We start from the raw sequence: 18,792 nt of genomic DNA, 5'->3' as shown, positions 1-18,792 counted from the left end.
CATTCAACCTCTGACGAGACCGACCAAATATAGACTGTGAAACAAGACCACACACTTTGTGCATTCGGAATCGAAGGCAGGGCGTCCCTCGCCGCATTTGCTACGATTGCCATTTGCTACTTCTGCAGAAGCGGCATCGGCGACGACGACGACGACGACGACGACGACGACGAATATCGCGAGAGGCTCTGAGATATGTGAGAAATACATCTATAAAATGTAATTCAGACTGCCTCGTCCCACCTTATGCTGTACCGCTTTGGCAAATGCTTTATCTGCGCCATTCGCCTTAATCGCATCTGAGAGTGATTCTTAAAAAAACGCCTGTCGCTAATTGTTCGTCATCACAGGTACTGTTTGCTATACGGCCACGACGCGCAACTGATTTCCAAAATTCATCTTTCTCCTGTGAGGATTAAACTTACGACCGCTGGTTTATTAGACCAGTGCTCTACCACTGAGCTAAAGAGGCGCGGCCTAGCGGTACTCTTGGTTACTTCGTCCTTACGGTCGTCTGCATCATCAGACTTTAGCTGACAACACTTCATATTACCGGCTAATATTTGCAGCTATGGCGACAAATTACTGCTTGACTACACATCTGACACGTAACCGATGTGCTCTCCAAACAACAACACTTGCATTTCAGAACATGTCTTTCACACATGTCTACAAAATCACCTTCACCTTCAAATACAGCTTCCTTGCGACTGACAGAGACGTAGGCAAAGTTTAAAGTTGCTATTTCCATTAAATCTCGTTAATCAGAAAAACGGTAATTTACACCTGCAGCGGAACAAAATTCCGTTCCGCCCAGCGTCTGGCTCGAACCCACGACCCTGGGATTAAGAGTCTGACGCTCTACCGACTGAGCTAGCCGGCTACCTCGGTGAATACCTGCCGGGTAGCACGTCACACAGTACTCGTTTGTGTTGGGTGGTCCCATACAGAATCTCTCCATGATGCCTAATGTTTTCCTAACGTCACACTCGTCACGTACTTCACTTTTATGTCATAATCATTTCTGAGAGGTAAAGAAATTGCATGACAACATGCAGAGCTAGTGGCGTCAAAATTAACGCACATACTTTATGTGACTCAAAAGCCGAACGAGTTACTTTCCGACGTTGTTTTAGATGTGCAAGTGATAGTCAAAACTCGCTGTGTCGGCACTCTGCCGACCATTTCGCTAGTTAACACCGGTCTTGTTGTGTGTGTTTCAAGCTCAAGAGCATCTCCAAGCAAAAAATGGTCAACAGCAACATTCAGACGGTTTCGTACTGCTCAATTGCTACATTAAAACGTTATGTTTCTTTTTCAGAACTGGAAAAACACAAGCGTGACAGCATTCGAACCTGTAATCTTCAGATCCGAAGTCCGACGCCTTATCCATTAGGCCACACGGTCACTGACGACCAACATTTACATGTATACGACTCATCTCGAAACGCTCACACCCCTGAGGATTTGTGTTTTCGTTCTACACAGCCGCTGCCCCTTGCTCTTTCCCACCCATTCGTTACATTCAACCTCTGACGAGACCGACCAAATATAGACTGTGAAACAAGACCACACACTTTGTGCATTCGGAATCGAAGGCAGGGCGTCCCTCGCCGCATTTGCTACGATTGCCATTTGCTACTTCTGCAGAAGCGGCGGCGGCGACGACGACGACGACGACGACGACGACGAATATCGCGAGAGGCTCTGAGATATGTGAGAAATACATCTATAAAATGTAATTCAGACTGCCTCGTCCCACCTTATGCTGTACCGCTTTGGCAAATGCTTTATCTGCGCCATTCGCCTTAATCGCATCTGAGAGTGATTCTTAAAAAAACGCCTGTCGCTAATTGTTCGTCATCACAGGTACTGTTTGCTATACGGCCACGACGCGCAACTGATTTCCAAAATTCATCTTTCTCCTGTGAGGATTGAACTTACGACCGCTGGTTTATTAGACCAGTGCTCTACCACTGAGCTAAAGAGGCGCGGCCTAGCGGTACTCTTGGGTACTTCGTCCTTACGGTCGTCTGCATCATCAGACTTTAGCTGACAACACTTCATATTACCGGCTAATATTTGCAGCTATGGCGACAAATTACTGCTTGACTACACATCTGACACGTAACCGATGTGCTCTCCAAACAACAACACTTGCATTTCAGAACATGTCTTTCACACATGTCTACAAAATCACCTTCACCTTCAAATACAGCTTCCTTGCGACTGACAGAGACGTAGGCAAAGTTTAAAGTTGCTATTTCCATTAAATCTCGTTAATCAGAAAAACGGTAATTTACACCTGCAGCGGAACAAAATTCCGTTCCGCCCAGCGTCTGGCTCGAACCCACGACCCTGGGATTAAGAGTCTGACGCTCTACCGACTGAGCTAGCCGCCTACCTCGGTGAATACCTGCCGGGTAGCACGTCACACAGTACTCGTTTGTGTTGGGTGGTCCCATACAGAATCTCTCCATGATGCCTAATGTTTTCCTAACGTCACACTCGTCACGTACTTCACTTTTATGTCATAATCATTTCTGAGAGGTAAAGAAATTGCATGACAACATGCAGAGCTAGTGGCGTCAAAATTAACGCACATACTTTATGTGACTCAAAAGCCGAACGAGTTACTTTCCGACGTTGTTTTAGATGTGCAAGTGATAGTCAAAACTCGCTGTGTCGGCACTCTGCCGACCATTTCGCTAGTTAACACCGGTCTTGTTGTGTGTGTTTCAAGCTCAAGAGCATCTCCAAGCAAAAAATGGTCAACAGCAACATTCAGACGGTTTCGTACTGCTCAATTGCTACATTAAAACGTTATGTTTCTTTTTCAGAACTGGAAAAACACAAGCGTGACAGCATTCGAACCTGTAATCTTCAGATCCGAAGTCCGACGCCTTATACATTAGGCCACACGGTCACTGACGACCAACATTTACATGTATACGACTCAACTCGAAACGCTCACACCCCTGAGGATTTGTGTTTTCGTTCTACACAGCCGCTGCCCCTTGCTCTTTCCCACCCATTCGTTACATTCAACCTCTGACGAGACCGACCAAATATAGACTGTGAAACAAGACCACACACTTTGTGCATTCGGAATCGAAGGCAGGGCGTCCCTCGCCGCATTTGCTACGATTGCCATTTGCTACTTCTGCAGAAGCGGCGGCGGCGGCGACGACGACGACGACGACGACGACGACGAATATCGCGAGAGGCTCTGAGATATGTGAGAAATACATCTATAAAATGTAATTCAGACTGCCTCGTCCCACCTTATGCTGTACCGCTTTGGCAAATGCTTTATCTGCGCCATTCGCCTTAATCGCATCTGAGAGTGATTCTTAAAAAAACGCCTGTCGCTAATTGTTCGTCATCACAGGTACTGTTTGCTATACGGCCACGACGCGCAACTGATTTCCAAAATTCATCTTTCTTCTGTGAGGATTGAACTTACGACCGCTGGTTTACTAGACCAGTGCTCTACCACTGAGCTAAAGAGGCGCGGCCTAGCGGTACTCTTGGGTACTTCGTCCTTACGGTTGTCTGCATCATCAGACTTTAGCTGACAACACTTCATATTACCGGCTAATATTTGCAGCTATGGCGACAAATTACTGCTTGACTACACATCTGACACGTAACCGATGTGCTCTCCAAACAACAACACTTGCATTTCAGAACATGTCTTTCACACATGTCTACAAAATCACCTTCACCTTCAAATACAGCTTCCTTGCGACTGACAGAGACGTAGGCAAAGTTTAAAGTTGATATTTCCATTAAATCTCGTTAATCAGAAAAACGGTAATTTACACCTGCAGCGGAACAAAATTCCGTTCCGCCCAGCGTCTGGCTCGAACCCACGAGCCTGGGATTAAGAGTCTGACGCTCTACCGACTGAGCTAGCCGGCTACCTCGGTGAATACTTGCCGGGTAGCACGTCACACAGTACTCGTTTGTGTTGGGTGGTCCCATACAGAATCTCTCCATGATGCCTAATGTTTTCCTAACGTCACACTCGTCACGTACTTCACTTTTATGTCATAATCATTTCTGAGGGGTAAAGAAATTGCATGACAACATGCAGAGCTAGTGGCGTCAAAATTAACGCACATACTTTATGTGACTCAAAAGCCGAACGAGTTACTTTCCGACGTTGTTTTAGATGTGCAAGTGATAGTCAAAACTCGCTGTGTCGGCACTCTGCCGACCATTTCGCTAGTTAACACCGGTCTTGTTGTGTGTGTTTCAAGCTCAAGAGCATCTCCAAGCAAAAAATGGTCAACAGCAACATTCAGACGGTTTCGTACTGCTCAATTGCTACATTAAAACGTTATGTTTCTTTTTCAGAACTGGAAAAACACAAGCGTGACAGCATTCGAACCTGTAATCTTCAGATCCGAAGTCCGACGCCTTATACATTAGGCCACACGGTCACTGACGACCAACATTTACATGTATACGACTCAACTCGAAACGCTCACACCCCTGAGGATTTGTGTTTTCGTTCTACACAGCCGCTGCCCCTTGCTCTTTCCCACCCATTCGTTACATTCAACCTCTGACGAGACCGACCAAATATAGACTGTGAAACAAGACCACACACTTTGTGCATTCGGAATCGAAGGCAGGGCGTCCCTCGCCGCATTTGCTACGATTGCCATTTGCTACTTCTGCAGAAGCGGCGGCGGCGGCGACGACGACGACGACGACGACGACGACGACGAATATCGCGAGAGGCTCTGAGATATGTGAGAAATACATCTATAAAATGTAATTCAGACTGCCTCGTCCCACCTTATGCTGTACCGCTTTGGCAAATGCTTTATCTGCGCCATTCGCCTTAATCGCATCTGAGAGTGATTCTTAAAAAAACGCCTGTCGCTAATTGTTCGTCATCACAGGTACTGTTTGCTATACGGCCACGACGCGCAACTGATTTCCAAAATTCATCTTTCTTCTGTGAGGATTGAACTTACGACCGCTGGTTTACTAGACCAGTGCTCTACCACTGAGCTAAAGAGGCGCGGCCTAGCGGTACTCTTGGGTACTTCGTCCTTACGGTCGTCTGCATCATCAGACTTTAGCTGACAACACTTCATATTACCGGCTAATATTTGCAGCTATGGCGACAAATTACTGCTTGACTACACATCTGACACGTAACCGATGTGCTCTCCAAACAACAACACTTGCATTTCAGAACATGTCTTTCACACATGTCTACAAAATCACCTTCACCTTCAAATACAGCTTCCTTGCGACTGACAGAGACGTAGGCAAAGTTTAAAGTTGATATTTCCATTAAATCTCGTTAATCAGAAAAACGGTAATTTACACCTGCAGCGGAACAAAATTCCGTTCCGCCCAGCGTCTGGCTCGAACCCACGAGCCTGGGATTAAGAGTCTGACGCTCTACCGACTGAGCTAGCCGGCTACCTCGGTGAATACTTGCCGGGTAGCACGTCACACAGTACTCGTTTGTGTTGGGTGGTCCCATACAGAATCTCTCCATGATGCCTAATGTTTTCCTAACGTCACACTCGTCACGTACCTCACTTTTATGTCATAATCATTTCTGAGGGGTAAAGAAATTGCATGACAACATGCAGAGCTAGTGGCGTCAAAATTAACGCACATACTTTATGTGACTCAAAAGCCGAACGAGTTACTTTCCGACGTTGTTTTAGATGTGCAAGTGATAGTCAAAACTCGCTGTGTCGGCACTCTGCCGACCATTTCGCTAGTTAACACCGGTCTTGTTGTGTGTGTTTCAAGCTCAAGAGCATCTCCAAGCAAAAAATGGTCAACAGCAACATTCAGACGGTTTCGTACTGCTCAATTGCTACATTAAAACGTTATGTTTCTTTTTCACAACTGGAAAAACACAAGCGTGACAGCATTCGAACCTGTAATCTTCAGATCCGAAGTCCGACGCCTTATCCATTAGGCCACACGGTCACTGACGACCAACATTTACATGTATACGACTCATCTCGAAACGCTCACACCCCTGAGGATTTGTGTTTTCGTTCTACACAGCCGCTGCCCCTTGCTCTTTCCCACCCATTCGTTACATTCAACCTCTGACGAGACCGACCAAATATAGACTGTGAAACAAGACCACACACTTTGTGCATTCGGAATCGAAGGCAGGGCGTCCCTCGCCGCATTTGCTACGATTGCCATTTGCTACTTCTGCAGAAGCGGCGGCGGCGACGACGACGACGACGACGACGACGACGACGACGAATATCGCGAGAGGCTCTGAGATATGTGAGAAATACATCTATAAAATGTAATTCAGACTGCCTCGTCCCACCTTATGCTGTACCGCTTTGGCAAATGCTTTATCTGCGCCATTCGCCTTAATCGCATCTGAGAGTGATTCTTAAAAAAACGCCTGTCGCTAATTGTTCGTCATCACAGGTACTGTTTGCTATACGGCCACGACGCGCAACTGATTTCCAAAATTCATCTTTCTCCTGTGAGGATTGAACTTACGACCGCTGGTTTATTAGACCAGTGCTCTACCACTGAGCTAAAGAGGCGCGGCCTAGCGGTACTCTTGGGTACTTCGTCCTTACGGTCGTCTGCATCATCAGACTTTAGCTGACAACACTTCATATTACCGGCTAATATTTGCAGCTATGGCGACAAATTACTGCTTGACTACACATCTGACACGTAACCGATGTGCTCTCCAAACAACAACACTTGCATTTCAGAACATGTCTTTCACACATGTCTACAAAATCACCTTCACCTTCAAATACAGCTTCCTTGCGACTGACAGAGACTCAGGCAAAGTTTAAAGTTGCTATTTCCATTAAATCTCGTTAATCAGAAAAACGGTAATTTACACCTGCAGCGGAACAAAATTCCGTTCCGCCCAGCGTCTGGCTCGAACCCACGACCCTGGGATTAAGAGTCTGACGCTCTACCGACTGAGCTAGCCGGCTACCTCGGTGAATACCTGCCGGGTAGCACGTCACACAGTACTCGTTTGTGTTGGGTGGTCCCATACAGAATCTCTCCATGATGCCTAATGTTTTCCTAACGTCACACTCGTCACGTACTTCACTTTTATGTCATAATCATTTCTGAGAGGTAAAGAAATTGCATGACAACATGCAGAGCTAGTGGCGTCAAAATTAACGCACATACTTTATGTGACTCAAAAGCCGAACGAGTTACTTTCCGACGTTGTTTTAGATGTGCAAGTGATAGTCAAAACTCGCTGTGTCGGCACTCTGCCGACCATTTCGCTAGTTAACACCGGTCTTGTTGTGTGTGTTTCAAGCTCAAGAGCATCTCCAAGCAAAAAATGGTCAACAGCAACATTCAGACGGTTTCGTACTGCTCAATTGCTACATTAAAACGTTATGTTTCTTTTTCAGAACTGGAAAAACACAAGCGTGACAGCATTCGAACCTGTAATCTTCAGATCCGAAGTCCGACGCCTTATCCATTAGGCCACACGGTCACTGACGACCAACATTTACATGTATACGACTCATCTCGAAACGCTCACACCCCTGAGGATTTGTGTTTTCGTTCTACACAGCCGCTGCCCCTTGCTCTTTCCCACCCATTCGTTACATTCAACCTCTGACGAGACCGACCAAATATAGACTGTGAAACAAGACCACACACTTTGTGCATTCGGAATCGAAGGCAGGGCGTCCCTCGCCGCATTTGCTACGATTGCCATTTGCTACTTCTGCAGAAGCGGCGGCGGCGGCGACGACGACGACGACGACGACGACGACGACGACGAATATCGCGAGAGGCTCTGAGATATGTGAGAAATACATCTATAAAATGTAATTCAGACTGCCTCGTCCCACCTTATGCTGTACCGCTTTGGCAAATGCTTTATCTGCGCCATTCGCCTTAATCGCATCTGAGAGTGATTCTTAAAAAAACGCCTGTCGCTAATTGTTCGTCATCACAGGTACTGTTTGCTATACGGCCACGACGCGCAACTGATTTCCAAAATTCATCTTTCTTCTGTGAGGATTGAACTTACGACCGCTGGTTTACTAGACCAGTGCTCTACCACTGAGCTAAAGAGGCGCGGCCTAGCGGTACTCTTGGGTACTTCGTCCTTACTGTCGTCTGCATCAACAGACTTTAGCTGACAACACTTCATATTACCGGCTAATATTTGCAGCTATGGCGACAAATTACTGCTTGACTACACATCTGACACGTAACCGATGTGCTCTCCAAACAACAACACTTGCATTTCAGAACATGTCTTTCACACATGTCTACAAAATCACCTTCACCTTCAAATACAGCTTCCTTGCGACTGACAGAGACGTAGGCAAAGTTTAAAGTTGATATTTCCATTAAATCTCGTTAATCAGAAAAACGGTAATTTACACCTGCAGCGGAACAAAATTCCGTTCCGCCCAGCGTCTGGCTCGAACCCACGACCCTGGGATTAAGAGTCTGACGCTCTACCGACTGAGCTAGCCGGCTACCTCGGTGAATACTTGCCGGGTAGCACGTCACACAGTACTCGTTTGTGTTGGGTGGTCCCATACAGAATCTCTCCATGATGCCTAATGTTTTCCTAACGTCACACTCGTCACGTACTTCACTTTTATGTCATAATCATTTCTGAGAGGTAAAGAAATTGCATGACAACATGCAGAGCTAGTGGCGTCAAAATTAACGCACATACTTTATGTGACTCAAAAGCCGAACGAGTTACTTTCCGACGTTGTTTTAGATGTGCAAGTGATAGTCAAAACTCGCTGTGTCGGCACTCTGCCGACCATTTCGCTAGTTAACACCGGTCTTGTTGTGTGTGTTTCAAGCTCAAGAGCATCTCCAAGCAAAAAATGGTCAACAGCAACATTCAGACGGTTTCGTACTGCTCAATTGCTACATTAAAACGTTATGTTTCTTTTTCAGAACTGGAAAAACACAAGCGTGACAGCATTCGAACCTGTAATCTTCAGATCCGAAGTCCGACGCCTTATCCATTAGGCCACACGGTCACTGACGACCAACATTTACATGTATACGACTCATCTCGAAACGCTCACACCCCTGAGGATTTGTGTTTTCGTTCTACACAGCCGCTGCCCCTTGCTCTTTCCCACCCATTCGTTACATTCAACCTCTGACGAGACCGACCAAATATAGACTGTGAAACAAGACCACACACTTTGTGCATTCGGAATCGAAGGCAGGGCGTCCCTCGCCGCATTTGCTACGATTGCCATTTGCTACTTCTGCAGAAGCGGCGGCGGCGACGACGACGACGACGACGACGACGACGACGACGACGAATATCGCGAGAGGCTCTGAGATATGTGAGAAATACATCTATAAAATGTAATTCAGACTGCCTCGTCCCACCTTATGCTGTACCGCTTTGGCAAATGCTTTATCTGCGCCATTCGCCTTAATCGCATCTGAGAGTGATTCTTAAAAAAACGCCTGTCGCTAATTGTTCGTCATCACAGGTACTGTTTGCTATACGGCCACGACGCGCAACTGATTTCCAAAATTCATCTTTCTCCTGTGAGGATTGAACTTACGACCGCTGGTTTATTAGACCAGTGCTCTACCACTGAGCTAAAGAGGCGCGGCCTAGCGGTACTCTTGGGTACTTCGTCCTTACGGTCGTCTGCATCATCAGACTTTAGCTGACAACACTTCATATTACCGGCTAATATTTGCAGCTATGGCGACAAATTACTGCTTGACTACACATCTGACACGTAACCGATGTGCTCTCCAAACAACAACACTTGCATTTCAGAACATGTCTTTCACACATGTCTACAAAATCACCTTCACCTTCAAATACAGCTTCCTTGCGACTGACAGAGACGTAGGCAAAGTTTAAAGTTGCTATTTCCATTAAATCTCGTTAATCAGAAAAACGGTAATTTACACCTGCAGCGGAACAAAATTCCGTTCCGCCCAGCGTCTGGCTCGAACCCACGACCCTGGGATTAAGAGTCTGACGCTCTACCGACTGAGCTAGCCGGCTACCTCGGTGAATACCTGCCGGGTAGCACGTCACACAGTACTCGTTTGTGTTGGGTGGTCCCATACAGAATCTCTCCATGATGCCTAATGTTTTCCTAACGTCACACTCGTCACGTACTTCACTTTTATGTCATAATCATTTCTGAGAGGTAAAGAAATTGCATGACAACATGCAGAGCTAGTGGCGTCAAAATTAACGCACATACTTTATGTGACTCAAAAGCCGAACGAGTTACTTTCCGACGTTGTTTTAGATGTGCAAGTGATAGTCAAAACTCGCTGTGTCGGCACTCTGCCGACCATTTCGCTAGTTAACACCGGTCTTGTTGTGTGTGTTTCAAGCTCAAGAGCATCTCCAAGCAAAAAATGGTCAACAGCAACATTCAGACGGTTTCGTACTGCTCAATTGCTACATTAAAACGTTATGTTTCTTTTTCAGAACTGGAAAAACACAAGCGTGACAGCATTCGAACCTGTAATCTTCAGATCCGAAGTCCGACGCCTTATCCATTAGGCCACACGGTCACTGACGACCAACATTTACATGTATACGACTCATCTCGAAACGCTCACACCCCTGAGGATTTGTGTTTTCGTTCTACACAGCCGCTGCCCCTTGCTCTTTCCCACCCATTCGTTACATTCAACCTCTGACGAGACCGACCAAATATAGACTGTGAAACAAGACCACACACTTTGTGCATTCGGAATCGAAGGCAGGGCGTCCCTCGCCGCATTTGCTACGATTGCCATTTGCTACTTCTGCAGAAGCGGCGGCGGCGGCGACGACGACGACGACGACGACGACGAATATCGCGAGAGGCTCTGAGATATGTGAGAAATACATCTATAAAATGTAATTCAGACTGCCTCGTCCCACCTTATGCTGTACCGCTTTGGCAAATGCTTTATCTGCGCCATTCGCCTTAATCGCATCTGAGAGTGATTCTTAAAAAAACGCCTGTCGCTAATTGTTCGTCATCACAGGTACTGTTTGCTATACGGCCACGACGCGCAACTGATTTCCAAAATTCATCTTTCTTCTGTGAGGATTGAACTTACGACCGCTGGTTTACTAGACCAGTGCTCTACCACTGAGCTAAAGAGGCGCGGCCTAGCGGTACTCTTGGGTACTTCGTCCTTACGGTCGTCTGCATCATCAGACTTTAGCTGACAACACTTCATATTACCGGCTAATATTTGCAGCTATGGCGACAAATTACTGCTTGACTACACATCTGACACGTAACCGATGTGCTCTCCAAACAACAACACTTGCATTTCAGAACATGTCTTTCACACATGTCTACAAAATCACCTTCACCTTCAAATACAGCTTCCTTGCGACTGACAGAGACGTAGGCAAAGTTTAAAGTTGCTATTTCCATTAAATCTCGTTAATCAGAAAAACGGTAATTTACACCTGCAGCGGAACAAAATTCCGTTCCGCCCAGCGTCTGGCTCGAACCCACGACCCTGGGATTAAGAGTCTGACGCTCTACCGACTGAGCTAGCCGGCTACCTCGGTGAATACCTGCCGGGTAGCACGTCACACAGTACTCGTTTGTGTTGGGTGGTCCCATACAGAATCTCTCCATGATGCCTAATGTTTTCCTAACGTCACACTCGTCACGTACTTCACTTTTATGTCATAATCATTTCTGAGAGGTAAAGAAATTGCATGACAACATGCAGAGCTAGTGGCGTCAAAATTAACGCACATACTTTATGTGACTCAAAAGCCGAACGAGTTACTTTCCGACGTTGTTTTAGATGTGCAAGTGATAGTCAAAACTCGCTGTGTCGGCACTCTGCCGACCATTTCGCTAGTTAACACCGGTCTTGTTGTGTGTGTTTCAAGCTCAAGAGCATCTCCAAGCAAAAAATGGTCAACAGCAACATTCAGACGGTTTCGTACTGCTCAATTGCTACATTAAAACGTTATGTTTCTTTTTCAGAACTGGAAAAACACAAGCGTGACAGCATTCGAACCTGTAATCTTCAGATCCGAAGTCCGACGCCTTATCCATTAGGCCACACGGTCACTGACGACCAACATTTACATGTATACGACTCATCTCGAAACGCTCACACCCCTGAGGATTTGTGTTTTCGTTCTACACAGCCGCTGCCCCTTGCTCTTTCCCACCCATTCGTTACATTCAACCTCTGACGAGACCGACCAAATATAGACTGTGAAACAAGACCACACACTTTGTGCATTCGGAATCGAAGGCAGGGCGTCCCTCGCCGCATTTGCTACGATTGCCATTTGCTACTTCTGCAGAAGCGGCATCGGCGACGACGACGACGACGACGACGACGACGACGAATATCGCGAGAGGCTCTGAGATATGTGAGAAATACATCTATAAAATGTAATTCAGACTGCCTCGTCCCACCTTATGCTGTACCGCTTTGGCAAATGCTTTATCTGCGCCATTCGCCTTAATCGCATCTGAGAGTGATTCTTAAAAAAACGCCTGTCGCTAATTGTTCGTCATCACAGGTACTGTTTGCTATACGGCCACGACGCGCAACTGATTTCCAAAATTCATCTTTCTCCTGTGAGGATTGAACTTACGACCGCTGGTTTATTAGACCAGTGCTCTACCACTGAGCTAAAGAGGCGCGGCCTAGCGGTACTCTTGGTTACTTCGTCCTTACGGTCGTCTGCATCATCAGACTTTAGCTGACAACACTTCATATTACCGGCTAATATTTGCAGCTATGGCGACAAATTACTGCTTGACTACACATCTGACACGTAACCGATGTGCTCTCCAAACAACAACACTTGCATTTCAGAACATGTCTTTCACACATGTCTACAAAATCACCTTCACCTTCAAATACAGCTTCCTTGCGACTGACAGAGACGTAGGCAAAGTTTAAAGTTGCTATTTCCATTAAATCTCGTTAATCAGAAAAACGGTAATTTACACCTGCAGCGGAACAAAATTCCGTTCCGCCCAGCGTCTGGCTCGAACCCACAACCCTGGGATTAAGAGTCTGATGCTCTACCGACTGAGCTAGCCGGCTACCTCGGTGAATACCTGCCGGGTAGCACGTCACACAGTACTCGTTTGTGTTGGGTGGTCCCATACAGAATCTCTCCATGATGCCTAATGTTTTCCTAACGTCACACTCGTCACGTACTTCACTTTTATGTCATAATCATTTCTGAGAGGTAAAGAAATTGCATGACAACATGCAGAGCTAGTGGCGTCAAAATTAACGCACATACTTTATGTGACTCAAAAGCCGAACGAGTTACTTTCCGACGTTGTTTTAGATGTGCAAGTGATAGTCAAAACTCGCTGTGTCGGCACTCTGCCGACCATTTCGCTAGTTAACACCGGTCTTGTTGTGTGTGTTTCAAGCTCAAGAGCATCTCCAAGCAAAAAATGGTCAACAGCAACATTCAGACGGTTTCGTACTGCTCAATTGCTACATTAAAACGTTATGTTTCTTTTTCAGAACTGGAAAAACACAAGCGTGACAGCATTCGAACCTGTAATCTTCAGATCCGAAGTCCGACGCCTTATCCATTAGGCCACACGGTCACTGACGACCAACATTTACATGTATACGACTCATCTCGAAACGCTCACACCCCTGAGGATTTGTGTTTTCGTTCTACACAGCCGCTGCCCCTTGCTCTTTCCCACCCATTCGTTACATTCAACCTCTGACGAGACCGACCAAATATAGACTGTGAAACAAGACCACACACTTTGTGCATTCGGAATCGAAGGCAGGGCGTCCCTCGCCGCATTTGCTACGATTGCCATTTGCTACTTCTGCAGAAGCGGCGGCGGCGGCGACGACGACGACGACGACGACGACGACGACGACGACGACGAATATCGCGAGAGGCTCTGAGATATGTGAGAAATACATCTATAAAATGTAATTCAGACTGCCTCGTCCCACCTTATGCTGTACCGCTTTGGCAAATGCTTTATCTGCGCCATTCGCCTTAATCGCATCTGAGAGTGATTCTTAAAAAAACGCCTGTCGCTAATTGTTCGTCATCACAGGTACTGTTTGCTATACGGCCACGACGCGCAACTGATTTCCAAAATTCATCTTTCTTCTGTGAGGATTGAACTTACGACCGCTGGTTTACTAGACCAGTGCTCTACCACTGAGCTAAAGAGGCGCGGCCTAGCGGTACTCTTGGGTACTTCGTCCTTACGGTCGTCTGCATCATCAGACTTTAGCTGACAACACTTCATATTACCGGCTAATATTTGCAGCTATGGCGACAAATTACTGCTTGACTACACATCTGACACGTAACCGATGTGCTCTCCAAACAACAACACTTGCATTTCAGAACATGTCTTTCACACATGTCTACAAAATCACCTTCACCTTCAAATACAGCTTCCTTGCGACTGACAGAGACGTAGGCAAAGTTTAAAGTTGCTATTTCCATTAAATCTCGTTAATCAGAAAAACGGTAATTTACACCTGCAGCGGAACAAAATTCCGTTCCGCCCAGCGTCTGGCTCGAACCCACGAGCCTGGGATTAAGAGTCTGACGCTCTACCGACTGAGCTAGCCGGCTACCTCGGTGAATACTTGCCGGGTAGCACGTCACACAGTACTCGTTTGTGTTGGGTGGTCCCATACAGAATCTCTCCATGATGCCTAATGTTTTCCTAACGTCACACTCGTCACGTACTTCACTTTTATGTCATAATCATTTCTGAGATGTAAAGAAATTGCATGACAACATGCAGAGCTAGTGGCGTCAAAATTAACGCACATACTTTATGTGACTCAAAAGCCGAACGAGTTACTTTCCGACGTTGTTTTAGATGTGCAAGTGATAGTCAAAACTCGCTGTGTCGGCACTCTGCCGACCATTTCGCTAGTTAACACCGGTCTTGTTGTGTGTGTTTCAAGCTCAAGAGCATCTCCAAGCAAAAAATGGTCAACAGCAACATTCAGACGGTTTCGTACTGCTCAATTGCTACATTAAAACGTTATGTTTCTTTTTCAGAACTGGAAAAACACAAGCGTGACAGCATTCGAACCTGTAATCTTCAGATCCGAAGTCCGACGCCTTATCCATTAGGCCACACGGTCACTGACGACCAACATTTACATGTATACGACTCATCTCGAAACGCTCACACCCCTGAGGATTTGTGTTTTCGTTCTACACAGCCGCTGCCCCTTGCTCTTTCCCACCCATTCGTTACATTCAACCTCTGACGAGACCGACCAAATATAGACTGTGAAACAAGACCACACACTTTGTGCATTCGGAATCGAAGGCAGGGCGTCCCTCGCCGCATTTGCTACGATTGCCATTTGCTACTTCTGCAGAAGCGGCGGCGGCGGCGACGACGACGACGACGACGACGAATATCGCGAGAGGCTCTGAGATATGTGAGAAATACATCTATAAAATGTAATTCAGACTGCCTCGTCCCACCTTATGCTGTACCGCTTTGGCAAATGCTTTATCTGCGCCATTCGCCTTAATCGCATCTGAGAGTGATTCTTAAAAAAACGCCTGTCGCTAATTGTTCGTCATCACAGGTACTGTTTGCTATACGGCCACGACGCGCAACTGATTTCCAAAATTCATCTTTCTTCTGTGAGGATTGAACTTACGACCGCTGGTTTATTAGACCAGTGCTCTACCACTGAGCTAAAGAGGCGCGGCCTAGCGGTACTCTTGGGTACTTCGTCCTTACGGTCGTCTGCATCATCAGACTTTAGCTGACAACACTTCATATTACCGGCTAATATTTGCAGCTATGGCGACAAATTACTGCTTGACTACACATCTGACACGTAACCGATGTGCTCTCCAAACAACAACACTTGCATTTCAGAACATGTCTTTCACACATGTCTACAAAATCACCTTCACCTTCAAATACAGCTTCCTTGCGACTGACAGAGACGTAGGCAAAGTTTAAAGTTGCTATTTCCATTAAATCTCGTTAATCAGAAAAACGGTAATTTACACCTGCAGCGGAACAAAATTCCGTTCCGCCCAGCGTCTGGCTCGAACCCACGACCCTGGGATTAAGAGTCTGACGCTCTACCGACTGAGCTAGCCGGCTACCTCGGTGAATACCTGCCGGGTAGCACGTCACACAGTACTCGTTTGGGTTGGGTGGTCCCATACAGAATCTCCCCATGATGCCTAATGTTTTCCTAACGTCACACTCGTCACGTACTTCACTTTTATGTCATAATCATTTCTGAGAGGTAAAGAAATTGCATGACAACATGCAGAGCTAGTGGCGTCAAAATTAACACACATACTTTATGTGACTCAAAAGCCGAACGAGTTACTTTCCGACGTTGTTTTAGATGTGCAAGTGATAGTCAAAACTCGCTGTGTCGGCACTCTGCCGACCATTTCGATAGTTAACACCGGTCTTGTTGTGTGTGTTTCAAGCTCAAGAGCATCTCCAAGCAAAAAATGGTCAACAGCAACATTCAGACGGTTTCGTACTGCTCAATTGCTACATTAAAACGTTATGTTTCTTTTTCAGAACTGGAAAAACACAAGCGTGACAGCATTCGAACCTGTAATCTTCAGATCCGAAGTCCGACGCCTTATCCATTAGGCCACACGGTCACTGACGACCAACAATTACATGTATACGACTCATCTCGAAACGCTCACACCCCTGAGGATTTGTGTTTTCGTTCTACACAGCCGCTGCCCCTTGCTCTTTCCCACCCATTCGTTACATTCAACCTCTGACGAGACCGACCAAATATAGACTGTGAAACAAGACCACACACTTTGTGCATTCGGAATCGAAGGCAGGGCGTCCCTCGCCGCATTTGCTACGATTGCCATTTGCTACTTCTGCAGAAGCGGCGGCGGCGGCGACGACGACGACGACGACGACGACGACGACGACGACGAATATCGCGAGAGGCTCTGAGATATGTGAGAAATACATCTATAAAATGTAATTCAGACTGCCTCGTCCCACCTTATGCTGTACCGCTTTGGCAAATGCTTTATCTGCGCCATTCGCCTTAATCGCATCTGAGAGTGATTCTTAAAAAAACGCCTGTCGCTAATTGTTCGTCATCACAGGTACTGTTTGCTATACGGCCACGACGCGCAACTGATTTCCAAAATTCATCTTTCTTCTGTGAGGATTGAACTTACGACCGCTGGTTTACTAGACCAGTGCTCTACCACTGAGCTAAAGAGGCGCGGCCTAGCGGTACTCTTGGGTACTTCGTCCTTACGGTCGTCTGCATCATCAGACTTTAGCTGACAACACTTCATATTACCGGCTAATATTTGCAGCTATGGCGACAAATTACTGCTTGACTACACATCTGACACGTAACCGATGTGCTCTCCAAACAACAACACTTGCATTTCAGAACATGTCTTTCACACATGTCTACAAAATCACCTTCACCTTCAAATACAGCTTCCTTGCGACTGACAGAGACGTAGGCAAAGTTTAAAGTTGCTATTTCCATTAAATCTCGTTAATCAGAAAAACGGTAATTTACACCTGCAGCGGAACAAAATTCCGTTCCGCCCAGCGTCTGGCTCGAACCCACGACCCTGGGATTAAGAGTCTGACGCTCTACCGACTGAGCTAGCCGGCTACCTCGGTGAATACCTGCCGGGTAGCACGTCACACAGTACTCGTTTGTGTTGGGTGGTCCCATACAGAATCTCTCCATGATGCCTAATGTTTTCGTAACGTCACACTCGTCACGTACTTCACTTTTATGTCATAATCATTTCTGAGAGGTAAAGAAATTGCATGACAACATGCAGAGCTAGTGGCGTCAAAATTAACGCACATACTTTATGTGACTCAAAAGCCGAACGAGTTACTTTCCGACGTTGTTTTAGATGTGCAAGTGATAGTCAAAACTCGCTGTGTCGGCACTCTGCCGACCATTTCGCTAGTTAACACCGGTCTTGTTGTGTGTGTTTCAAGCTCAAGAGCATCTCCAAGCAAAAAATGGTCAACAGCAACATTCAGACGGTTTCGTACTGCTCAATTGCTACATTAAAACGTTATGTTTCTTTTTCAGAACTGGAAAAACACAAGCGTGACAGCATTCGAACCTGTAATCTTCAGATCCGAAGTCCGACGCCTTATCCATTAGGCCACACGGTCACTGACGACCAACATTTACATGTATACGACTCATCTCGAAACGCTCACACCCCTGAGGATTTGTGTTTTCGTTCTACACAGCCGCTGCCCCTTGCTCTTTCCCACCCATTCGTTACATTCAACCTCTGACGAGACCGACCAAATATAGACTGTGAAACAAGACCACACACTTTGTGCATTCGGAATCGAAGGCAGGGCGTCCCTCGCCGCATTTGCTACGATTGCCATTTGCTACTTCTGCAGAAGCGGCGGCGGCGACGACGACGACGACGACGACGACGACGACGACGAATATCGCGAGAGGCTCTGAGATATGTGAGAAATACATCTATAAAATGTAATTCAGACTGCCTCGTCCCACCTTATGCTGTACCGCTTTGGCAAATGCTTTATCTGCGCCATTCGCCTTAATCGCATCTGAGAGTGATTCTTAAAAAAACGCCTGTCGCTAATTGTTCGTCATCACAGGTACTGTTTGCTATACGGCCACGACGCGCAACTGATTTCCAAAATTCATCTTTCTCCTGTGAGGATTGAACTTACGACCGCTGGTTTATTAGACCAGTGCTCTACCACTGAGCTAAAGAGGCGCGACCTAGCGGTACTCTTGGGTACT

The 18,792-nt window shown here is 46.4% G+C and overlaps 5 non-coding genes across 5 annotated transcripts; all 5 read right to left on the bottom strand.

Moving 5' to 3' along the window:
* Nucleotides 1–1,919: 1,919 nt before the first annotated feature.
* Trnai-aau (transfer RNA isoleucine (anticodon AAU)) lies at nucleotides 1,920–1,991 on the bottom strand. Its single transcript has one exon. It is a non-coding gene; the product is annotated as a tRNA-Ile (tRNA).
* Nucleotides 1,992–6,491: 4,500 nt separating this feature from the next.
* Trnai-aau (transfer RNA isoleucine (anticodon AAU)) lies at nucleotides 6,492–6,563 on the bottom strand. The gene has a single exon. It is a non-coding gene; the product is annotated as a tRNA-Ile (tRNA).
* A 2,984-nt stretch (nucleotides 6,564–9,547) lies between these two features.
* Nucleotides 9,548–9,619, bottom strand: Trnai-aau (transfer RNA isoleucine (anticodon AAU)). The gene has a single exon. It is a non-coding gene; the product is annotated as a tRNA-Ile (tRNA).
* A 2,969-nt stretch (nucleotides 9,620–12,588) lies between these two features.
* Trnai-aau (transfer RNA isoleucine (anticodon AAU)) lies at nucleotides 12,589–12,660 on the bottom strand. Its single transcript has one exon. It is a non-coding gene; the product is annotated as a tRNA-Ile (tRNA).
* Nucleotides 12,661–18,694: 6,034 nt separating this feature from the next.
* On the bottom strand, nucleotides 18,695–18,766 carry Trnai-aau (transfer RNA isoleucine (anticodon AAU)). Its single transcript has one exon. It is a non-coding gene; the product is annotated as a tRNA-Ile (tRNA).
* Nucleotides 18,767–18,792: the final 26 nt, after the last annotated feature.

The sequence above is a fragment of the Schistocerca gregaria genome, unplaced genomic scaffold, assembly GCF_023897955.1.
Source record: "Schistocerca gregaria isolate iqSchGreg1 unplaced genomic scaffold, iqSchGreg1.2 ptg000169l, whole genome shotgun sequence".
In the NCBI taxonomy this organism is placed as follows: Eukaryota; Metazoa; Arthropoda; class Insecta; order Orthoptera; family Acrididae; genus Schistocerca; species Schistocerca gregaria.
The sequence above is the reverse complement of the archived record's forward strand: the minus strand, read 5'-3'. Positions and strand labels throughout refer to the sequence as shown.